This window comes from Micromys minutus, assembly GCF_963924665.1.
Source record: "Micromys minutus genome assembly, chromosome: 2".
NCBI classification, from domain to species: Eukaryota; Metazoa; Chordata; class Mammalia; order Rodentia; family Muridae; genus Micromys; species Micromys minutus.
In genome coordinates, this window is record NC_137971.1 from 82,247,637 (window position 1) to 82,273,350 (window position 25,714).

Genomic DNA, 25,714 nt, shown 5'->3' on the forward strand with positions numbered 1-25,714 from the left:
TTGGAAATTTGATGGGGATTGCATTGAACCTTTAGATTACTTTTGGCAAAATGGCCATTGTAATCCTGCCCATCCATGAGCATGGGAGATCTTTCCATCTTCTAAAGCCTTCTTCAAATTCTTTCTTAAGGGACTTAAAGTTTTTGTCATACAGATCTTTCATTTGCTTTGTTAGAGTCATACTAAGGTATTTTATATTATTTGTGACTATTGTGAAGGATGTCATTTCCCTAATTTCTTTCTCAGCCTGTTTATCCTTTGAATAGAGGAAGGCTACTGATTTGTTTGAGTTAATTTTATATCCAGTCACTTTACTTAAGTTGTTTATCAGCTGTAGTTCTCTGGTGAAACTTTTGGGATCACTTACGTATACTATCATGTCACTGGCAAATAGTGATATTTTGAATTCTTCCCTTCCAATCTGTTTCACTTTGACTTCCTTTTGCTGTCTAATTGCTCTGGCTAGGACTTCTAGTATTATATAATATAGGTAGGGAGAGAGTGGGCAGCCCTGTTTAGTCCCTTATTTTAGTGGGATTGCTTCAAATTTCTCACCATTTACTTTGATGTTGGCTATTGGTTTGCTGTATATTGCTTTTATAATGTTTAGGTATGGAACTTGAATTCCTGATCTTTCCAAGACTTGTAACATAAAGGGGTGTTGAATTTTGTCAGATGCTTTCTCGACAACTAATAAGATGATCATTTGGTTTTTTTTCTTTTGAGTTTGCTTATATAGTGGATTACTTTGATGAATTTCCATATATTGAACGATCGCTGCATCTCTGGGATGTAGCCTACTTGATCATAATGGATGATCATTTTGGTGTGTTCTTGAATCCAGTTTGCAAAAATTTTACTGAGTATGTTTGCATTGATGTTCATGAGGAAAATTGGTCTGAAGTTTTCTTTCTTTGTTGGGTCTTTGTGTGGTTTAGTTATGAGAGTAATTATAGCTTCATTGAATTTGGTAGCATTCCTTCTCTTTTTATTTTGTGAAATAGTTTGTAGAGTTTTGGTATTAGGTCTTCTATGAGAGTCTGATAGAATTCTGCACTAAACACATCATCTAGTCCTAGAATTTGGGGGTGGGGTTGGGAGGATTTTAATGACTGCTTCTACTTCTTTATGGGTTATGCAACTATTTAGATGGTTTATCTGATCATGATTTGACTTTGGTATCTGGTATCTGTCTAGAAAATTGTCCATTTCATCCAGATTTTCCAGTTTTGTTGAGTATAGGCTTCCATGGTTTTCCCATCATGAATCTGATGATTTTTTTTAATTTCTTAAATTTCTGATGTTATATCTCCCTTTTCATTTCTGATTTTGCTAATTTGGATACTGTCTTTGTGCCCTCTAGTTAGTCTGGCTAAGGGTTTATTTATCCTGTTGGTTTTCTCAAAGAACCAGCTCCTGGTTTTGTTAATTCTTTGTATAGTTCTTTTGTTTCTACTTGGCTGATTTCAGCCAGTCCTGAGTTTGATTATTTCTTGACATCTACTCCTCTTGGGATTATTTCCTTCTTTTTGTTTTGGAGCTTTTAGGTGTGCTGTTAAGCTGCTAGTGTACACTCTCTCTAGTTTCTTTTTAGAGTCACTCAAAGGTATGAGTTTTCTGCTTAGCCCTGCTTGCATTGTGTTCCATAAGTTTGGGTATGTTGTTCCTTCATTTTCATTAAATTCTAAAATGTCTTTAATTTTTTTATATCTTCCTTGACCAAGTTATCATTGATAGGGTGCATGGGATTATTTCAGTCTTTTTGTATTTGTTGAGGCCTGTTTTGTGACTGATTATGTGGTCAGTTTTGGAGAAGTGACCAGGATGTGCTGAGAAGGAGGTATTTTATTTTGTTTGTTTTAGGATGAAATGTTCTATAGATATCTCTTAGATTCATTTGGTTCATAACTTCTGTTAGTTTCACTGTGTCTCTGTTTAGTTTCTGTTTCCATTGATGAGAGTGTAGTTTTGAAGTCTCTCACTGTTATTGTGTGAGGTGCAATGTGTTCTTTGAACTTCAGTAAGGTTTCTTTTATGAATGTAGATATCCTTGCATTTGGATCATAGATATTCAGAATTGAGATTTCATTCGGGTGGCTTTTTCCTTTGATGACTATGAAGTGTCTTTCCTTACCTTTTTTGATAAATTTTGGTTGAAAGTTGATTTTATTCTATATTAGAATGGCTATTCCAGCTTGTTTCTTTGGACCATTTGCATGGAAAATTGTTTTCCAGCTCTTTTACTCTGGGGTAGTGTCTGTCTTTGCCACTAAAGTATGTTTCCTGTATGCAGCAAAATTCTAGGTCCTGTTTATTTATCCAGTCTGATAGTCTGTGTCTTTTGGGGGATGGGGGAATTGAGTTCATTGGTGTTGAGTGATATTAGGGACCAATGATTGTTGTTTCCTGGTATTGTTGTTGTTAGAGGTGGAATTGTGTTTGTGTGGCTGTCTTCTTTGGGGTTAGTTAAAAGATTACTTTCTTGCTTTTTCTAGGATGTAGTTTTCCTCCTTGTATTGCAGATTTTTGTCTATTATCCTTTGTAGAGCTGGATTTGTGTAAAGATATTGTGTAAATTTGGTTTTGTCATGGAATGTCTTGGCTTCTCCATTTATGGTAATTGAGAGTTTGCTGAATATAGTAGCTTGGGCTCTTAGAATCTATATGACATCTGCCCAAGCTCTTCTTCCCTTCAGAGTCTCTATTGAGATGTCTGGTGTGATTCTGATAGGTCTGCCTTTGTATGTTACTGCTTTTAATAGTCTTTCTTTGTTTTGTGCATTTGCTGTTTTGACTATAATGTGTCTGGAGAAATTTCTTTTCTGGTCCAGTCTATTCAGATTTCTGTAGTCTTCTTGTGTGTTTAATGTCATATATGTTTATGTTAGGGAAATTTTCTTCTATAATTTTGTTGAAGATATTTACTGGCCCTTTAAGTTGGGAATCTTTTCTCTTTTCTATACCTATTATCCATAGGTTTGATCTTCTCATTTTGTCTTGGATTTCCTGAATGTTTTGGGTTAGGAGCCTTTTGAGTTTTACATTTTCTTTGACTGTTGTGTCAATGTTTTCTATGGTATCTTCTGCCCCTGAGATTCTCTCTTCCATCTCTTGTATTCTGTTAGTGATGCTTGCGTCCTTGACTCCTGATCTCTTTCCTAGGTTTTCTATCTCCAGGGTTGTCTCCCTTTGTGATTTATCATTTCTATTTCCATTTTTTAGATCCTGGATGGTTTTGTTCACTTCCTTCACCTGTTTGCTTGTGTTTTCCTGTAATTCTCTGAAAAAATTTTTAGGTTTTTGTGTTTCCTCTTTAAGAGCTTCTACCTGTTTACCTGTGTTGTCCAGTATTTCTTTAAGGGAGTTTTTTTTTATGACATTCTTAAAGTCCTCTAGCATCATCCTGAGTTGTGATTTTTGAATCAGAATCTTGCTTTTCTGGTATGGTGGGGTATCCAGGACTTTCTGTGATGAGGGAACTGGGTTCTGATGATGCCATGTGACCTTGGTTTCTGTTGCTTAGGTTCTTGGACTTGCCTCTTGCCATCTGCTTATTTCTGGTGTTACAGTGGCTTGGCCCTCCTGTAAGCCTGTGTGTCAGCACTACTGGGGAACCAGCTCTCTACCAGTATTGTCTGGGTACAGAGAGCTGTGGCACAGGGTCAGCACAGAGCACAGACTGGAAGGATCATGTCCCAAACTGCTTCTAGATTCCTTTGTCCTGAAGGCTCTAGGTGGGTCCTTCAGAACAGAAGTGGTAGTCTCAGCTGTGCTCTCAGAAGTGTCAGTGCTCCTGTGAGACCAGTTCTTTACAGCGGGATATGAGTATAGGGAGCTCTAGTACAGGATCAGCTCTGGGTACAGGCCATGCTGCTTTTGTTATACCATCTTTTTAGGAGGAAAAGAGATTATAACATATTGAAACAGAATGTTTTCTTTTATTTCATAGATAAACAGACAGGGAACAACAGAAAGTAAAGCCTGGGAGAAAGGGAAGAGATCAATCAGTTGAGCTGAGGGGTTTGAAAATTTGGCAGTTCCAGAAATGCAATTGTAATTTAGGTAATCATTTAAAAGGTATAACTGATGCTCCTGAGAACTGATCCCCATACTGTTCCCTTCTATATACCTTCCCCTATTCCATCTGCATTAAGTCTTACCCTAGAGGCTTCTGAAAGGAGCCAGAGATACCAGAATTTGCTCCCTTGTCATGAGACCCCAGCTTAGATCAAAAAAGTTGACAACTGGAGGGGAGACTGTGCCCAAATGCAAAGAGGAAAATGACCAAAGGCCAATCACAGAAAAGCTGTTTCATGATGAGATCCAAAAGAAAACTTCCCAGTTAACAGCAGGAAGTATAGTATGCAGAAGACCAGGAGTACAGGAGAAAGAGAGATCCAAGACAGGAAGAGACTTGTGAAGCCAGAGATCTTAAGCTCATTCGGCTTGGGAGCTTGCTCTATGGTGCTTAGGTATATAGACAGGAATGATAAAGTGCAGGATGGGACAGTTAGTGGCAAGGGGAAGGGAAAGACAATTGTACCCTCTGACATGGAAGGCCATGTTATATTCGGCACTGGTACTCCCAACAAACTTAGAGGGACCATTGATCCCAGAAACCAAAAATTAAACCTGTCCCTCAACAGCTCCTGGTTTTGGCAAAGAGAGAAAGAAGGAAAGAATGAAAGAAAGAAAGAAAGGAAGGAAGGAAGGAAGGAAGAAAGCAAGAAAGGAAGGAAGAAAGAAAAGGAAGAAGAGAGTAAAAAAGGGCCCACCCAAGCCACATCATCATATACCACACATTAGTCAATGCTTACTTTGATGGCCCTGAACCATCCAGAAAAGGTAAAAACTGGTATCTTCAATTTTAAGGGTAAGAGATATATATAACCTTGTGAATAGCACAAGTTTTGTTTGTCTCTGTTGGTTGTTATTGAGATCTTGTTCCCCTGAAATACTACCTCCTCTGTATATGATTACCTCACATCTCACTGCCTCCCTAAGTCTAGGCAGTGGTGGTATGTCCCAGAGGATAAGTATGGTTTGGCTTTGGGATATCTATCTCTACGTCTCCCAGATGTGGCAGCTTCTCCTCTCTCTCCCTTACTCTGCTGTTGGTAAGGCATCTCAGCATTTTATGGAGCTCTGATCCAATATGGAAACTGAGAGAAATTCCAAGAAAGGCATGTAATGGACTAGCATAAACTCTCAACCCAATTTACTGTGTATCTAAATGCCCTGACAATGGAATTGACCCTACTGGGCACTGTTTCTATAGTGTAGAAGGGCTTATGAATGGAGAACACAGCCATAACTAAGGTCACAGGGACCAGAAGAAGAGTGTCACCAAGGCCAGAAATAAGATTGTATACACACACACACACACACACACACACAAATCCAATGGTCAGATATCTGCCTCTGTCATGTTTACACGGGTAGAAGTAAAAGCAGGGACCTGAATCCATGCGTGTCTACATAGGTTTTCTTTCCTACTGTTATATCTCCTTTGCTAGGGAATACATTTAAAATCACTGTCAAACTCCTGGTTTCTATCTCTGCCCTCTCTGCTACCTGGCTTTTACCCCCAGCATAGAGTCCACTTGGGTGGAAATGCACCCTATAATGAACCCAGAGTTAATCATCTGCAGGTTTTCTCTGATAAGTCACAGTATGTTTGCTGTGCTCCTTCCAAGAGTCAACAGCAGCTGCAGGGATGTGCCCACAGTGGCCTATGGCATGCTGAGTGCTGGTCCAGATGGGAGGCCTTGTGCTAGGGAGTATTTGTGGCTGAATACTACTATCTGGAATGCCTCCGTTGCCCTGAAAGTGCTTGCCTGGGACTGCAATGGACACAGCTTAGAGATGCCAAAAGCTGAGCCAAATTCACTGGGTGTACAAATGGCCTGACGTCAATGGAATTTACTCATAATTTAGGCCTCATGTGTGATGTACTGTCTGAATCAAATGATCTGTCAAAACAATCAGGGAGTATGAGAAGAGGACAGAACGAGGTGAGGGAACAGGAAGAAGAAAAGGAGAGGTGACGGAGAGGAGGAGACTAGAACACAGCAGGAGCCGTGTGGGGACAGGCTCAGCATTTGGCTCCTCAGGCCAACAGTCCCTGTAAGTTTATTAGAGCATCAGAGCCAAGTAAAACATAGCCTTTTACGGCACTGAGTTACATGAGTGCAGAGCTGTTAAAGTCAGTGTAGCAAAAATCCAGCTGGCTTTGGCCAGTGCCACAAAGTACAAAATGATAATCATGCATTCTGCCAGCACCTGAGTTTTCGAGATGTGGTGGCCGGGACAGACTTGCTTGAGTACACATCTCTATTCTTTAAAACAAGGAATCTGCACTTAAGCAACAAATACCTGATAATATTATCACTCTGTCCAGAAGAGAATTTATTGTGAAAGTCACAAAATTTCAGCCTTAGATTCCTTCCCTTGCCTAGGTACCTGGAGTCATGAAATGTTCAAGTGAAGAAACAGACTATAGTCACCAAGGATGAGTATTAGGATTTACTTTTTGATTCTTAATAAAACTCACACTTAGGCCTATTTTTAAACCTTCAAATGATTCTTATTGGAAACCAAAAATTAAAGTTTCAAATTCTAAAAATCCGACTCTCTCCCTATCTGCCTCTACTGCCTTTTTTCCTGATAACTACATCTTGATTTTCATTTGTAGAAAGATCTAGTCTCTCCAGCCAGTGGTAGATACCTGATCCAGGCCTTCCCAATCAGGGAGACTGTAACTGGTTCAGAAATAAACACATGATCCAGTTTGTGCTAGTGAGAATTGGGGCCAAAGTTTTTACCAGATCTTTTTACCAGGTTCAGAATTTAAAATCTTGGAAATGCACGTGTTACCCAAAACTCAGGAAGTTGCCTGAAAATACAAATAGCAAAGAAGGAATCTGAGCTGAGATTTTTTTAAAAAAAAAATTTTAAAGCCAGGGCATGATTATATTAATTTACACATAACTCAGCTGGAAAACTACTTCACCCAGTGAAGCGGGCTATTGGATGCTTTTCCAGAGACTTGACAGGCACAAGCCCCACATAGCACTTACCAGACAGACACAGTGAAAAGCCCAAATGTGCCCTTTGAGGTCATTAAACAATGCTTCACTGCTTCCTAGATCCCTCCAGCCACGTGCACATCATAGAATTCAACCCTCCCCTGTAGGCTTTGATGACTTCACAAGAAAGCTTCTGACTCAGTCTAAGGAAGGCGACCAGATATGGCCATCAAGAGATTGATGACTTCCAACAGAAACCAACTCAAACAGACTGTCTGCTTTCTTCTTAATTTTTTTTAAAGATTCATTTATTTTGATGTGTATGAGTGTCTTACCTGGCTGTATGTGTATGTACCACATTCATGCCTCATGCCCACAGAAGCCAAAGAGGGCTGGGAGCACAACCCCTGGACCTCTGCTAGAGCAAGTTCTCTTTACTGTTGAGCCACCTCTTCAGCCATGAAGATGCTTTACAAGAAATAAACAGTCCAGAAAGCCTCTGTTGCTCCCTGAGGATAAAAGCAGTATCAGGTAGGATGAGCAGGAGTTCCTCATCTGCATTTACCAACTCTTCTTTTAAGACTCAGCATAAATGGGTTGTTAGAAATACTTATTTCTACTGATCGTGTTACAGATGTTAGGAAGGCCGTGCCAATAGAGTCAGACACTAAGACTGCTCTATTAATATCATTCATCATATTGTATCCATTTCTCTTCTATGGATATACAATTCAAAAATATCAGAGATGTTAATTTCTTTAAAATCTTTGAGTGAAATTAAAATATCATTTAGAAATAATCTAACTTTTTATTCAATGAGAATATTATTAATAAAATTTTTCTGGAAAAGTTTATACAGTTGCATATAACGTAGGGCAAATATCTAATTGGAGACTTTTAGAGTCCACCCAAAAGGGTGTTTTCTAACTCCAGAGGACATCCTCTTGAGAGATACTATGTAATTTTCTAGATTTGTAGATCAGTTGTAAGTTGCGAAGCTGTTTCTGCTTTTACACTAAAAGCATCTAAGGCAGTCGTGAAGATTGCATTTGTCCTTAGATGGATCTTCAATATACCAGAATTTTCCATTTGCTATAAAAGGATGCATCCATCAGTATATTAAAACTGTGACTTGTTTGGGGAGTTAGATAAAATGAGTCAACAGTTAAGAGCACTTGCTGATCTACCAGAGGACCCCAATTTGACTTCAAACACCCATGGCAAAGAGCTCTCGGTGCTGGACATGCACCCAACCTTTAAGCTACATCCCCAGCCCTTAGTTTCTGAGACAGGGTCTTGTTTTGGAACACAGATGGGTTCACACTCATGATTCTCCTGTGTCAGCCTCCTGAATGCCAGAATTATAGGGGTAGGCCACCAGATCCAGCCTAAACAATCATTTTAAAGCCTTGATCATTTTCGATTCCTTAGTGGGACACAGCTATACCCTTATATACTATAGGCTAGCAAAAGTAGGAGAATGTGAGCTGTGGAAGAAAACACCAAGTATATCTTCCATGAAATATATGTTTGTTTTACTTGGTGCTAAATCAAAGAATTAAGCCTTGTACAGTGTTTTAAAACATTGGACCATTTTATTCCAGATCCATGAAGTACAAATACCAGCAAGCACTTCTCATGTTTTTAGCATTAGGAGAGGGACTTTTCTTTTAATTTAAAAAAAATTCATTGTTGATCTTTTAAAATGGACTAAGCCTTTTAAAAGGATTACAGTGAACATTTTGTTCCTTGTAAAAGTCTCTATAATACCGTATTTGTATGTTCCTATCTATTTTCTAAAAATGTTACCACCTAAACTTATGAATTATCACTTAGGTTAGCAGGCATGCATGTATCTCTGTTAAAACATAAGTAAATGTCAACAGTGTCTCCCTGTTTTACTTTGTCTCTGGTCCATATAAGCCTATTCCACCAACCTTCCTTCTCCAGTGATGACTCACTGACTTTATTGTAATAAATCTCTTTAAACACTTTGTTAAAATAAAGTATGTAGAAGTAGAATTGCAAATGTGGGTCTAGACATCTCTCCCAATTCTAAAAGTGCTATGAAACCAGCACCTTTATTCTAGTAATGGTACCCTTATATACGGGTGAATGTCGGCTCTGAAAATATGTTCAGGTCCTAATACTTAGCCCCAGAAAATACTACCTTATTTGGACGACAGGTCCTCGCAGTTATAATCTAAGGATTTGAAATGAGCTCATCCAGGTAAGCCTTAGAGCCGAGGACAAGCATCTATATGAAGAGATGGAGGCAAGGACAAAGGGAAAGGACGTGTGGAGATGGAAACCAAGACTATAGTTATGTTACCACAAAGCAAAGAGCACTTGAAGTCACCAGAAGCTCGCCAAGGTAAAGAAGGACTCTCTACTAGAGCCATCAGAAGTCTGGCTTCCATGACACCTGGCCTACAGAAAGTGACAACAGATTTGCGGCAATTTGCTATCATCCTTAGAAATAGAGCCTATCTCCTTCTTCCTTTTTTATTAGTGCATATTAGACTTATTAGTGCATAGTCAGACTAGAAATACTGTGGGGGGCCTAAGAGATGGCTCAGCAGTAAGAGCGAGCAGTGCTCTTGCACAGGGCACAGTTTGGTTGCCAGATTCCATGCTGGGCAGCTCACGCCACCTGGAACTCCAGCTCAGAAGATCTGACTTTCTCTTCTGGCTTCCACAAGTACCCACACACAAATGCATAAATACATAGACACATACACACATGCATGTAATTTTTAAAATCTTTTTAAACAGTCATGTCATTGTGAAATGTTCATATGATACACTGCTCATATCAATTCTCTGGGACCTCCCAACCCTTTATTCTCTCTCTCCTTGATCAACTTTCTCTTCAATACATCATTTTTTAGGGTGTGACCATTTATTTGTTACTCTTAAATACTCTTATTTTGTACTTGGAAGTGGATACTCTCAGCAACGTTATCTGTGGCCACTCACTTCTCATAAAGAAACAAAAACATAAAGTTCCTCTTCCAGTTCAATGTGCTTCTGACAGATGAGGTACCAAACTCCCAGCAGGACTCTCTCTCTCTCTCTCTCTCTCTCTCTCTCTCTCTCTCTCTCTCTCTCTCTCTCTCTCTCTCTCTCTCTCTCTCTCTCTCTCTGTCTCTCTCTCTCCCTCCCTCCCTCCCTCCCCCCCTCCCCCCCTCCCTCCCTCCCTCCCTCCCTCTCTCTCTCTCTCTCACACACACACACAGAGATGGAGATAGGGGATACATCTTTAAAACCTTTTTTGTAGATTTACTACATTTACTTATTGTACTGGCGCAGGGCACATGTATGCCACAGCTGTCTGAGGATTACAGGACTCAGTTCTCCCCTTCCCTCGTGTGGGTTCCAGGGATCAAACTCAGATGTCAGGCTTGGTTTGTATGAATCTTTACCCAGAGTCACATCACTGACCTCACATCTTTTGGTAGATCTTCCTTACTTGTTTTCAGAAAAGACAGTTTTCCAAAGCCTATATAATGATACAATGTATGTGAATTTGAGCAAAGTTGCTTACTCCTTCTGAGTCCATTTCTCTTTTCAACTTTTCAACTTAACCCATGATCACAGAATTCTAAGATAATTAAATAAAATTAAACCACTTAGCAGATATTTGGCAAAGACCAGGTGTCCAAAGATGCCCCCCTTTGCGAATGGGACCACACACAAAGCACAAACACCTTTGTGAGGCAAGGCCTCTAAAGCACAGCAGTAGAGCATGTAACATGCAGAGCCGTGGACCTGCATCTGACTCTTTTGCATGTAACCACTTACACCCATCTGCTGTCAGCTCTTGTTTCTTGCCAACTAACCACCACCCTCTCCCCCAGCCTTTTTTACTTCCTGTTTACGTAGATTGCTGCTTCCTGGCTGAGCAAACTGAAGAGTTTCTGCCAGACTGGCTTTCCCCTGGACCGGAGCTAAGAATGCCTTCTTTACTTTCTTCTGGTTCTTGTAGCAAAGCCATCCCATTAAGGAAGAGCAAACTGCTTCTTGAGCTGTACCCAGCTAAGAAGCCAGGGCTCTTTCTGGCTCCTGAACCGACTCAGACAGACATTAGTCTTACTGTTTCTGGGATAACAAATGCAAAAACTTGTCCCTTCAAGCTATTGGCTCAGCTCTTACTTAGCACTAAGATTACAGTATGTGCCCAGGCCCTGCTTTTTCACACCGGTCCAGCAGATCTGCGCTCAAGTCCTCATGATTTCATAGCAAATGTTCTTACCCACTGAGCCATCTCCCCAGCACAATGGTTATTTTTAAATGTCCTTCTTTGAGCATTAATCAACAGATAATTTGGAGAGGCCGAAGTAAGAGTTATAAGCCATATCAGGGATGAAACCATATTCCTATAGTCTCAACCACTGAGAGCCCAAGACACAAAGATAGTTTGAGCTCAGGAATTTGAGACTAGACTGAGAAGTATAACAAGGCACCCCCGTTTCATAAAACAAAGCAGGAAAAAAAATAAACAGATGTGATTTTGCTTTTATTCTACTCTTTGCTGGCACCATAATTTGCTTTGGCACAGCAACCTGTTCGCCGCAAGCTTAAAATTGTTCAAAGTTGTTATCACCTTTACAGAATCAAACGTGGGACTTGTATGGATTTGCAAGTAGCACATTGGCTTTCGTGGAGCCAAACATTTGCATAGCAAGGCACACTCAGAAGACAGCCTAACTCCTAGGACCTTTGAAAGCAATGATTCCAAAAGCACTGCACCACCTCCTAACTCATCACCGGCATGGTAAAATGGTTCCCTTTTCTGTAACAGCTTCTGCTGTGTGTGTGTGCAGGACCCAACCAGCTTCGTTTCCAACAGAACCCTTGACTTCCTCTCGGATGACATTCTGTCTGTGGTACAGATGACTGTTTGGAGAGTCATTTCTTCTCTAGGGACTCCTACATTACTCACTCGATGGATGAGTTACACTGCACTCTCTCATTTGTTCTTACAAAGGCTCTCATGAGTATCCAGTCAAAAGCAAAACTTTGAGAGAACTGATTGACTGGGGGAAACTAGGACAGAATACTCCAATCATGGGGCTGATGGGTAGATTCCAGTCTAATGGTCTAATGTCACCATTACCACATTCTGTTTTGACATGGGAGATTTTTAACCAAAGAAAGCAAATGAATACAGTCTCTTTTTCTTTTATCCATGATAATTGTTTACAATAATACCACCATGATTATGTTTTCTTAAATACATGAATAATTGTAGAAAGAAATAAAGTAGACCATATAATTTAGTTTATATCTTAATATGCCAAAAAATTCCAGAGAATAGATAACTCAGGGATTTGTAAAAATATGATGTGTAATTTTGAAAATTGTAAGTCTAGTGTTGAGACCAGAAGTGGTATGAAGTTGAATTCCAATTTGTTGCATTTGAAAACAGGTTCTACTGTTGGAAAAATTGCAAACATTCAGTATCTTTTATATTAAATGATAAAAAAGTAGGTATGCAATTCATTCTCAAAGAGTCTGTGAAAGAAATACATTGCCAATCACATTTGATACGTGTAGTAATAAAAACTACATTATTTGAATGTAAGTTTTATTATCTTTATTGCTCAGATTATATTTTCCTGAGTGTTGCAAATCTATGTGTTTATATTCTCAACATGATTTTTGTAAGGGCCATATTTAAACCATGACACAAAAAGCAATGTGATACCAACCAGAGCTCCGAGAGATTAAACCACTATCTAAAGAGCACACATGGACAGACCCATGGCTCCAACTGCACATGTAGCAGAGGATGGCTTTGTTAGGTATCAATGGGAGGAGGAGCCCTTGATGCTGCAGTGTAGGGAAATGTTAGGATGGAGACTGGGATGATTCCATATCAGGACTCAGCCTCTCACTACTGACTTTGAAGATGGACGGGACCTAAAAGCCAAAAACAGTAGGTGGCCTCTAGAAGATTAAAACAGCAAGAAAGAGGTTGCTTTTTCCGGAGCCTCTAGGAAGGACTTGAGCCCCGTGGATAACTAACTGGATTTCTGCCTGTGCAACAGCCCTGATCTTCTAGCCTACGGAAGAGTAAAATGATGAAACACTGTGTGGCTTAAGCATCAAGTTTAGGATACTTTGTTATGACACCAATAGACATCTCAGGCGATGGGTGACAGTGAGTCACCGGTTTTCCGTGCTAGACAGCGTGTGCATTTATGAGGGCAGTGTTCAGAAAGTCAGACTGTGAAATTCTGTGTCATCGAAGATGGAGAGGTAAAGGCAAATACATCAGTGCTTAAGGTGGCTCCATGAAGTCATTCTGATCTGTTGTGTCATTTCTTGGTCCAGCTGGAGAGGATCACACTTTACTCTCCGGGCCTACAGAAGTAGGGCAGTAGGTACTGTGAATAAACTTTGCCAAAGTCAGCTTTTGGGATTTTCCTAGTCAGTCCCTCTGCGTTCTTAGAAACTAACAGCGGCACCCACTCCTCAATGGGAGTCCCCGAAGGGGAAGACTGCAGGCTTCCTGACATGAGATCAGGGTGCTTCTGGTATAGAAGATAGGACTCTAACATGATACTGTTACTAGTATGCACAAAAATACCATAACCTCTGAGTTTTATAATCACACACACACACACACACACACACACACACACACACACACACAACATATAGACTGCCTTTCTTTTAATCACCATGATCCCATAAAGTAAATTTTTTATCCCATATATAAAAATCTAAAATCCAGAAGAATTAAAAAGCTCATCCCTCAAAATACAGCTAACAAGTGGTAACCTGGCTCAGTCTTTCTCCAGAGGCTGTATACTTCATTCAGCACACAACCCACAGCCTCAGCTATACACTAATTCTAGCTTCCAGGGTCCCCAAGATCTCAGAGTGCCCCTCACATAGGACTGAAATCTGGACAATTCAGAAATCAGTACTGTTCTTTAAGTCCTAACTTCCTGCTAAAATAACCCCCTGAAGACAACCCCTCTTGGGATCCCAGTCCTATATGTCCATTTCTTCCTAATTTCTCATCCTTTCCTTCATCCCTATTTCCTCTCCGGTCTCACTGGCCATGATACAGGAACGTGTAACACAGTGGGTTTACATCTTGGCAAAAGCAAGGCCCAAGGCAAAAAAATGAAGAAGCTTCATTTTTACAGCAAGCAAAATGAGCGTGGGAGCAATTTATAAAGCAGTGCTCTCCTGGAGTAGAAGCACCATAGGCATTTTACTCAAGGAACCTATATGTATATGCCCATTCCTGAGCATGCTCAGTTTCAAGTCCTAATTTAAAAAGGAACAGTAGCAGATGTATTTCATGCATACTTAGCTCATGGCCATGGAGCACAACATGTGTTAAAAAGATTAAGATGATTTACAAAAGAGTCACTAGACACTGCTGCCTTTTATCCTAAGGTTTTAGTGGGAGATAAAGAAAGGGACATTGCATGTTTGTCTGTTCAGGTACCAGCCTCACTTAGTGACTAAGGGAATGTGGAAAGAGAGATGCGATGTCATAGAGGGCCTAGGCTAGGAAGATGAGGGGATAAGAATTCAGAGCCCTACATGGCATGCACAGCACGCTGTGCCTTCCAAGTACGCAGCTCAGCTATTGAGTCAGAGCCAAGATGTTATCACAGCCCAAGCATCATGCCTCCTGCTTCCTCTTTTCTTAGTCCAGGTCCATCTTACCAGAAGAGGTAGAAGAAAGCTACAGGAGAGAATAAAAGGAACAAAAGCAGAGGCAGAGGATAGAATAGTTGCCCAGTTCAGTTTCCTTTGGCTCCCTTGGCTGCTGCTCTAAAGAGTTCTTCCCTTAGTTGAATTGATTCTGCCATGTGCCCCAGAGTTCCAATTCCGTCATCAGCCTACACCAGTGTTCTCCGCCCTGGGGAAGAAAGGTGCTGTTGTAGTTTAGCTGAAAAAGTCTCATGTGTTAGGAGACTTTGGTCTCCAGCTGGTGTACTCAGTCACTGAGAGGTAAGTGGAGCAATGTGGACTCTGACTTAGTGAGTCATCCTTTGGTGGGTTCATAATTTGATGGCATTACTGAGAAGTGGTACTTTCGAAGGTAGGTACTAGTTAGACAAGTAGGTCACTGGAGTCATGCTTAGCATGTGTTGTCCCCAGCTTCTTCTGTCCTCGCTGCATTCCAACTGCTGTGAGGTAAACAGCTCTAATCCACCAGACTCTTCCAGTATGATGTCTGTCTCATCACAGGAACTAGGTGACTCTAGGGGGTAACCTCTGACACCAGGAACCAATAGTATCCCAGGTATTTGGCAACAGCAAGGAAAAGTATGGCTCCCAAGGTATCGGTCTGGGCTTTCATTCAACAAGCATGTACACCAACTGTATGCTGGACTAGTGACTCAGAGATCAACAAGAAAGATGTTCCCACCATACTCTTCCAGAATCCTTATGCAGTGGCCTCCATGGGGCCCTTCCAAACAGAGTCAGCTAAGATGCTCTAAGCTAGGTCTAGGCTTTGAAACAGATTCATAATTTTGCTCTACAACTTCAACCCCCAAGTGTATGCTTATCTTATATGGTCATAAGTCATCACACAAGCAAGAGTGAACGCTTCACCTTGGATGGCCAATTCTGATCAAGGCCCCCAGAGCAGGGCTGACACAAACCAGAAACAGTTCTGCCTCTCAGCTCATCCTCTGCTTCCCTGCTGTGCTCTTGGTGTCGGCTTTTCTGCTTCTCTCAGCAGACAGGCTTCCTCTGCTCTCTCGGGCTTTCCTGCACCTTCATAACACAGGCTCTGTGTGGTTTTGGCTTCCGCGGCACTGATTCCAGCCAGACTCTACAAGGCCTGAGCACCACACACCTGCCATGTGGCCTTGTCTATCACCACTCCCACTTTCTCTAACACACGAGCTGACCGCACCTCCGGCTCCAGTGTGGGCCTCGAGCCAGGCTTGCTCCGTGGCTCTCTCCTGGGAGTCCAACCTGGTCTGGTTATCGTCTGTCACTTCTGCCGTTGCTCTGTGTATCTTTCTGCTGCCTCATGGCTTTGTTTGCTCAGACCGTGTTTATTCATGGTTTCTGCTGACTCATGAAGTCTGACTGCTGACTGCTTCTTCACTCACTTTTTTTTTTTTTTTTTTTTCTGTTTCTGCTGTTTAGATGCCCAAAGGAAAAATCGTTTTGACACTATTGATTGCCACATATTTGGGTGAAATTTTCGTGCCAAGGCACTTTCTAAACTATTGAGCCACTGCCTCATGGTAAGGGTCTACCACGGCCCCAAAAAAAGGAGTAAAATTGGAGGTATCAGAGGACGCATGTGGTATGTGGCCATATATTTAAGAACTTCAACAAGCTAGTTATTCATATCCTCTCATTCTCTCTCTCTCTCTCTCTCTCTCTCTCTCTCTCTCTCTCTTTTTCTTTCTCAATATATAGCTATGTGTATAGTATGTATGTATAGTATGTGGGTGTGGGTGAGTGTGTGGTATGTCTGTGTGTGTGTGTATGTTGTGTAGTATAGGTGTATGTATATGTGTATATAGTATGTGTGTGTGAGATTTGTGTCTGTGTGTGTGTGTATGTTTGTAGGTCACTGTGTGACACTGAGTGTGGGGACACTGAGGGGGAGGAAGGGATCTTAATGGAAGGGCAGGGGTAGAAACAGAGACCAGTGAATACATATATGTATGTGGTAGCTTAAATGTCAGTCACCCGAGATGAGAGCCTCACTTGAAAATTGTCTTCATTGCTTTAATCGATATGAGAAGACCCATCCCAAAATGTGAACAGAGCCTTTTGGTAGCCACCCAGGTAACAAGGAACCCAGGAGAAGAGTGATTATTAACCTTTTATTGGTCGGTCCTTTCTTCACAGCTGCTGATCCCTCCACTGCTGTTAGAAACAACATTCAGGATTCCACCATGAACTGAAAACCACTGGCCTTCTGAGATCCCTCCAGCCTTTTGTTTCCAGATTAGGATTGCTATTTCTCAGTGTCACAGGTATGAGACAACTTTTGTAAGTTTTTGGAAGGCATTGCATAAAAGGATATAATAAACTCTTTCATTTTCTTCTTCATTAAAAATACAATGTGACATAAAATTGGGAGAAGAGAACTGGAAAGATGAACTTGACCAGCCTGGATATATCAGGAAGATGGAGAAAGGATAAAGTGCATAATGCTGTATGGATGCCAAACACCAAACAAAACCCATCTCTTTGTATGCTTTGTGCTTTAAGATGTTAGTTTTTAAAACCCACGTTTTGTTAATCTTTTGCTTCATGTTCAGCAACTTCACATTTTATTGTCTCACTATCTTTAATAGTAAATTTAAAGGAGAATAGAGAATTTATTAAAATTAACTACTGGGCACTGAAGAAGAAGCTCAGTGATTAAGAGAACTGGTTGCTCTTCCAGAGTCTGTCTATAACATCATCACACCCTCTGTGTCATTATCATACCTTCTGTAACTCCATCACACCATCTGCATCATTATCACACCATCTGTAACTTCATCACACCCTCTGTAACTCCATCACACCATTCGTAACTCCATCACACCATCTGTAACTCCATCACACCATCTGTAACTCCATTACACCATCTGTAACTCCATCACACCTTCTGTAACTCCATCACACCATCTGTATCATTATCACACCATCTGTAACTCCATCTCACCCTCTGTAACTCCATCACACCATCTGTAACTCCATCACACCATCTGTAACTCCATCACACCTACTGTAACTCCATCACACCATCTGTATCATTATCACACCATCTGTAACTCCATCTCACCCTCTGTAACTCCATCACACCATCTGTAACTCCATCACACCTTCTGTAACTCCATCACACCATCTGTATCATTATCACATCGTCTGTAACTCCATCACACCGTCTGTAACTCCATCACACCATCTGTAACTCCATCACACCATCTGTATCATTATCACACCATCTGTAACTCCATCACACTGTCTGTAAATCCATCCCACCATCTGTAACTCATCACACCATCTGTAACTCCATCTCACCCTCTGTAACTCCATCACACCATCTGTAACTCCATCACACCATTTGTAACTCCATCAAACCATTTGTAAATCCATCCCAACATCTGTAACTCCATCACACCTTCTGTAACTCCAGTTTCATGGTTTCTGCAGGAAAATATGGTGCTCAGACATAATTCAAAATTTTTAAGTAAATCATTTATTTTTAAAACTGCTTTTCAATTTTAGAAATGCTAAAATGTGCAAAGTACACTTTTTTGATAGGTTGATACACAGACAGCTATACAGTGGGTGAAGATTGCACTCAAGGTTCGAAGCGTGCTAACCAGTTCCTCTACTATGGAAAACCCCCTCCCAGCCCAAGAATAGATCTCAATATGCAAATTTGTTCATGTGATTATGTGCATCCTACAGAAAACCTTTGAAAGGAAAGATAGTAGCCATAGCGTTTGTATCTTATCCGTCTTCTCATTTTTCTGTAGTGAACACACACCATTTATGTAATTTCAAAGCACACCATACTTTAAGATGTTGTGTGGAACCCCTGTAATCAACCAACCCTCAAGTTATCAGTCATGTCAGCCTTCAACATTACAGAAACCAATGGCTCCCAAAGTAGCTGGGAAGCTGTAGCTGTTTTTTTTTCCTCTGTATTTACATTTCAGATGTTATGCCCTTTTCCCCAATCCCATCCCCACTCCTTCTCCCATTGCCTCCATGAAGGTGCTGCCTCTCCCAGTCATCCTCTCCAACTTCAGCTCCTTGGTGTTCCCCTACACTGGGAAAACAAGCCTTCATGGGACCAAAAGTCTCTCTTCCCATTGATGTCAGACAATGCTATCCTCTGATGCATATGCACCTGGAGCCATGGGTTTCTCCATGCAATCTCGGTGGTTGGTGTTTTAGTCCCAGGGACCTGTGGTGGGTTTGGTTAGTTGATCATTTTGTTCTTCCCATGAGGTTGCAGAACCTTTCAGCTCCCTCAGTCCTTTCTCTAGCTTCTTCACTGTGGTCCCCGTGCTCAGTTCAATGGTTAGCTGCAAGCATCCTCCTCTGTATCAGTATGGCTCTGGCAGAGCCTCTGAGGAGGCATCCATATCAGGTTCTTGCCAGTAAGCACTGTTTGGTATCAGCAATAGTGTGTGGGTTTAGTATGTTTCAAATGAGAGTTGGTGAAAACAAAGGCCTGTAGTGCTTTGGTGTTAGGAACAGGCATTTAGCTCCGGCCTGAGTCAGTTAACTTGGCTTATTGACAGAGAATGGTAAAGGCACACCACCCACCTGGCTCTTGGAGACAAGCACTATCAGATACTGTCCACCAGAGACACAGACGTGTGGAAGGAAGCAGGTAGAGAAGATCCAGCTCAGCTGAGCACCGCTGCTCACGCTGGGCAACTGCTCTTTCCAGTCGCCAGCAGGAAACACGGGCTTTAAAAATGGTTGCTATTATGTTATCGTCAGTAGCCAGAAGTTAAAGTGTCAAAGGCAGTTCCAATTATGACGAGGACTTCAAACCACCATAAAATATTTTGGCGTCAATCTAGCAAAAACTATTAAGAAAACTCTAATACCATAATGACACACCCAAGGCACTCAGACTAGATGGACAGCAGACTAAAAAGACTAAACAGCTTCAAAAGCCGGGGGGGGGGGGGGTTAAAGGGAAGAAGGGAGGGAAGGAAAGGAAGGACATAAAGGTAGGAGGGGGGCCTATCTGGGAAGAAGGGAGTGAGGCTAAGTTGGAGAGGGGGTGGGGAGTTAGTAGAAGGAGTATAATTCCCATGCACGGTATACACTCACAGAATTAGAAAACAGACTGAAAATGAGAAGATGAAATTAGTTCATTTTAAGGAGCTGTTCCGGTTGTTCTGTAAAGGGGCGTGTTGTGGAAGAGGTCTTGGCTGAAGCTCACTCAGGTAAATGGTATCTGTCCCAGAAGCAGAACTGAAACAGACGGGGATGGCAAAGGACATTTGAGAGATCCCAGGGAGTGACTGTGGGAAGATCTGCTCACACAGAGGTCTGGCAAGTGTTCTGATGAATCATGTTAAGGCACTTGGGAGCAAATGCCATCAACTGAAATTACTGTAATGTGACACATCCCCCAACTCCCCATCTTATGATTATTTCCTTATAAATTCCTTTTTATTTAACAGTCAATATTTTTTCTCATTTTATTTCAAGAGTTTCTATTTTTATAAGCAAAGAAGGGATGGATGCTAATTGAGGCCATAATATATATTAGAATAGGTAAACGAAAAATTGTTCATCTTTACTCCAACCACTCAACACCAAGCACTGTCAAATTTTTCATTCTGTGTCTTTCTTTGAATATTTATATGACTGTGGCTGTTTCCATGTGCATGAATTTTAGTCAAATATGCTCTTTATACTGTGTGCTTCAAAAAAATTAAGAGGCATTAAATTAAAATCCATTTTCATTTGATGATTAAAGTTTTAAGTATTTATCACAAAATATGGAAGGTAATACAATGATCTTCTATTCCTACTAGATAATATGCTATGAATTTTAGAGAGTTGTAGTGACAGAGCATTTGCCTAACAAACATGAAGTCAGGAATTCCATTCCCAGCACCTACCTGACATGCATCATATAAATTTGTATGTATAAGCATTTAAAGAAATCATGAACCGAAGAACAGTTTTTTGTGCTATAAAACAAAATAAACTATTTAATTAAAAGGCAAATTATAAATGAAGAACAGTGGGATGAAGACCCACTGATAATAAATGGACAAGGCTGACTACACGGCAGGAAGGGGCGATGGAAGTCTGAAAGATTATTGATCTATAAAGAGAGGGTCAAAAGATACACAAAACAAAACACGTGTTTTTAAGGAGCTGGATATATTATTAGCCTCACTAATTAGGAAGACAGAATTCTCTTCACTTCTTTGATCTATCTAGAAATAACTTTTGCTGTTAAGTATATATGAAACTAGCATGCTCAGTTTTTAATGAATTTTCCTATATTACCAACTGTGATTAGTATATAGTTTGTCTCCTAATTTACTCTTGCCCCAAACCATCTTCATTCTAGAATCTCTACTGTTTAGTTACTACAGTAAATTCTGTCTATAATGCCCCTTCTCAGTCAAGTGCTCATTCTCTTACCTGCTAAGGGAGTTGGCAGCCATTCTGAGCCCCATGTCTTTCCAAGATCTGTCCTCCACTGAAGAAAGGTGCTTTATTTATTAGACAAAATTGATAGGCTAGATGTTAAGGCTATCTTATACTTTATACTTTATAAATTGTAAAATGGTAACAGTTATAGTTGAAAAAAAACTTTTTAACTGGACAAAAAGGAGGAAATGTAGATTGTCCTGAAGCTGTTTGTATTTTAATGTTAATTCCACTTCCCCAAGAAGGGCTGCCTAGTTATGTACTCAGGAGGTGACTGCCTGAACCTTCCCATTTTAATTAGTAAAATAACAGAAAGCCAGTGACTGGGCAGGGCAAGGGACATCTAAGAGGTCAGAGGACGAGAGGTCAGAGAACAGAGAGGAGAGGTCGTGACAAGATGAAGGTTCCAAAGGACCAGATAGACCCAGGTGATATTGATTGGCATTAAATAGCTATGAACATTAAGGATTTCATAGATCTAGTATCTCATATAGAAGGGCAGTTTGTATCTTTGTCTATTTGATGTAATCTTGTTGTGTAGAGGGTTTGTGGATTGAGAGTTGAATATATAAACCTCTATGAAAAACTATTGGGCTATAGAGTTGTATTTATGTGGGATTTTGGGGTAGAGAAACACCCCAGGGCAGAGGTAGAGAACAGGCAGTAGAAAACCACCAGGGAAGGGAGTTGCACAGACAGGGCTGGGCCGTAGGGTGGCTCAGACCTGGTGCCAGAGGTGTGCTCGGCTCCAAACTAAAACCAGACCTGAGGAGTGAGACCTCAGGGCCGATAAAGAGATAAACCCTTTTTAAATTTTTTTAATATTTACTGAAACAGAAACCTACTGCAGCCTGCCTTTCCTCTCTGATCCCATCTCCAACAGAACACAAAGATCTTCTCCCCTAGTCCCCCTCCCCCCAACTCACCCCATTGTCAAAGCCTCCAACTCCAGTAGGCATTCATGGGGAATATACCAGCCAAGTAGAACATAGAAATGGGTAAGCTACCTGAAGACACTCACCATGCCCTCCTCCCCTCCAAATCCAACCCCTCCCCAATCTCCTCCCTAACTCTGCAACAAGACACCAGTTGCAGTCTTCCTTTCCCCTGCCCACATCTCCTGTGGACCCTACAGACTAACCTCTTCTAACCACCTTCACCCCACGCCACTGCTGCACTCCAGCCCTGAACTCCAGCAGATACCCACTGTTAAACCACAGGTTTAACCTTGGGTTACATCTGTCAGAAAATCAGGTAGGCTTCCCACAGACCTTCTCTTCTCTTTTTTTCCCAGATCCAATCCCCAGCTAAGAGATAGAACACACGTGGCAACCTTCCCTGCTCCCTCTCACATTCCCTGTGGACTCCTCAGGTCTTCCCCTTCTAACTTCAGTCCCCCAACACCTTGCTTTTTTCCAGTCCCCAACTTCAGCATATACACCCTGCTAACATATTCATAGCCCTCCTATACAAATGACAAATGGATTGGGAGAAAAAAAAATCAGGGAAACAACACATTTTACTACTGCTCCGAATAAATGAAATACCTTGGCATAACTCTAACCAAGCAAGTGAAAGATCTGTATAACAAGAACTTCAAGTTTTTGAAGAAAGAAATTGAAGAAGATGTCAGAAGATGGAAAGAGCTCCCCTACTCATGAATCAGTATGACTAACATAGTAAAAATGGCCATCCTACCAAAAACAATCTACAGACTCAGTGTAATTTCTATCAGAATTTCAACACAGTTCTTTAAAGACTATGAAAGGATCATTTTTCAAGGTTATAAGGACAATAACCCAGGATTGCTAAAATAATCCTGAATAATGAATAACATTAGAGTTCTCACTGGTCCTGACTTCAAGTTGTCTATAGTGCTATTGTAATAAAAACTACATTGTATTGACATAATAGGCATATTGATCAGTGGAATTGGACTAAAGATCTACATATAAATCTACACACCTGTAGAAACTTGCTTTTTTTATTTTTTTTTAAAAAAAGGCCAGAAATACACACTCAAAAAAAGACAACATCTTCAACAAACAGTGCTGGTCAAACTGGATATCTGCATGTAGACGAATCCATATAAATCCATACTTATACCCTGCACAAAACTCCAGTCCAACTGGGTCAAAAACCTCAACAAAAAATCAGATGCACCGTACCTGATGGAAGGGAAGGGAGGGAACAGGCTTGAATGCATTGGCACAGGAGCCAACTTCCTGAACAGAACACGGATCGCACACGCACTCAGATCAACAACTCATAAATGGGACCCCACGAAACTAAAGTTTCTGTAAGGCAAAGGATACCATCTAAAGGACAAATACACAATGGACTATTATTCAGCTGTCCAAAGAAATGACATCATGAAATTTTCAGACAAATGAATAGGACTAGAAAAATACCCTGAGTGAGGTAACCTAGACCCAACACAATAAATATGGTATGCAATATCCACTTATAGGTGGGCTTTAGCTGCTAAGTTAGGTAAAGAAGAGGGGTCTTGGCAGGGGCACATAGATCTCTCCCTGGGAGGGTGAAATAGAATAAATATTATGTGTATACTGGGTGGGTGGCGATAGGAGTGGGGTGATCAGATAAGGTACGAGATGAGGGAAGGGAGAGAATGTGGGCAGAGATAGCTGTAATTGGGGAAATTATGGAAGGTGGTGTGGAAATCTAATGCAGGGGAAACTTCCTGGAATCTAGGAAAGGGATCCTAATGAGGACTCCTAGTACTGGTAGGTACAGACTTGCAGTTGGCCATCTCTTGTATCTGGTATTGATGACTGAAAAACTCACAGTTGAGAATGAGAGACATGGAAGATTGTGTGAAAATCTCTTATAGGCATCACCTGTCAATAAAAAAAGCTGATGGCCAATGAACTGAGGCAGGAAATAGGAGGTGGAACACTGGTAGGAAGAAAGAGGGTATAAATGAAAGTATATATGTGAGATTCAGGAGAAGGACCAAGGAGAAGTTTGTTACAGTCAGCAAAGATGAAAAAGGAGTTGGAGATCTGAAGACCACTTTGACATCGGACATGGAGATACAGAGTTTGGAGTTTGTCCAACTGGCTTCCTGTCTTGCTTTGGGGATTACAGTTAAGTGATTGGATGAATCTAAGAAGAGACCTTGAACTTTGGCCTTTTAACATTGTTGAGACTGCTATAGACTATGGGGACTTTATTGGACTAAAGTTTTTTTTTTTTTATTTTGCTGTGGGTAGGTATGGCCCGCATAGACTCATGAGTTGAACAAGCCTATTGGGACCAAGGAGTAAAATGTGGTTGTTTGAATATGTTTGACCCAGCAAATAACACTATTAGAAGGTGTGGCTTCGTTGGAGGAAGTATGTCACTGTGGGGGTGGGCAATGAGACCTTCCTTCTAACCATGGAGAATGCCAGTCTTTTCCTGTTTGCCTTCAGAACAAAATGTAGAACTCTCAGATCTTCCTGTGCCATGCCTGCTTGGGAGCTACCATGATGATAATGTTCTGAACCTGTAAACCAGCTCCAATTAAATGTCCTCATGAGAGTTGCCTTGGTCATGGTGTCTGTTCACAGCAGTAAAATCCTAACTAAAACACTGGGTTTACAAATCCATAAGCAACAGATTTCTCCAAAGGTAAAACTGACCTGTCTAAAGAAAGAGCCTTTTAAATAATGACCATGGCTGGCTCCTTTCTGGTGACAGCAGACTGTAGCCTCCGACTTGTGGAAGATAAAGGATGCTGCCTCAACAGTCCTTGTCTCCACAGCTGAGACTGAGGGCACAGCGGAGGCTCCAAGTCGCCTTTCAGCCTCTTTGCCCTCAGAAACACTCGTGTTAAGAAGCAGTGGCCTCAGAGGAAGTTTTCAGGAAGTGGGAATCCTCAAACCTTCCGGTTTTCCCCAAATAAGGGGCAGCTAGGAGGCAGCTGACGTCATCTCATTACAAAGTTCCTGTTACAGACTATGAGAAAACACTGAATAATTGGATCAAATGTTTCAGTATTTGGGTTTTCTCTACAAACCTCCCAAGTGGCAGGACTGGATTTCCGTGGATTTTGGTTACTTCCTTCGTGTGTATTTGAAGTTCACAAGATGCTCTCCCTCCACCTTCCACCGTTTCTGCTGTAAATAAAGAACAGAAGAACCAGAGACAGTAAAATATGGACATCATTTCAAGCAAACTAAAAATGAGTGGGCATCAGGGAAACAAAAGTATAACGAGGTAGTGGTACCACATCCTTCCTAATCCCAGCACTTGGGAGGCAGAGGCAGGAGAATCCGCTGTGAGTTTGTGGCCAACCTGCTCTATACAGTTCCAAGATAGCCAGAGCTACATAATGAGATATTGTCTCAAAAAAAAAGGCCAAAACAATTTTAAAATAAAGAATAAAAATGTGATGGCAGAAATTTTAATGTAATAGAGTTAGAAAAAATATAAGGCAGGAGGGTCGAGGGGGTTGGAAGTAGAGGCAAATAAAGCAGAAAGATCATCAGTGCGTGAGATCCGATAGAGGAATCTGGAATTCTAGGAGAAAAAAG

General features: G+C 41.1%; 1 protein-coding gene across 2 annotated transcripts in view; it reads left to right on the top strand.

The window, feature by feature from the left end:
* The window catches only part of LOC308416565 (protein UXT-like), a 115,362-nt gene that overhangs the window by 85,897 nt on the left and 3,751 nt on the right, over positions 1-25,714 (top strand). Inside the window, exons 1-2 of one of the 2 annotated variants that reach the window (XM_080911603.1) lie at positions 4,725-4,845; positions 16,884-17,011. The gene's annotated coding sequence lies outside the window, so the exon portion shown is untranslated. Of the gene's footprint in view, positions 1-4,724; positions 4,846-16,883; positions 17,012-25,714 lie in introns of those variants that run through there. The other variant, XM_080911602.1, reaches the window with a different exon arrangement.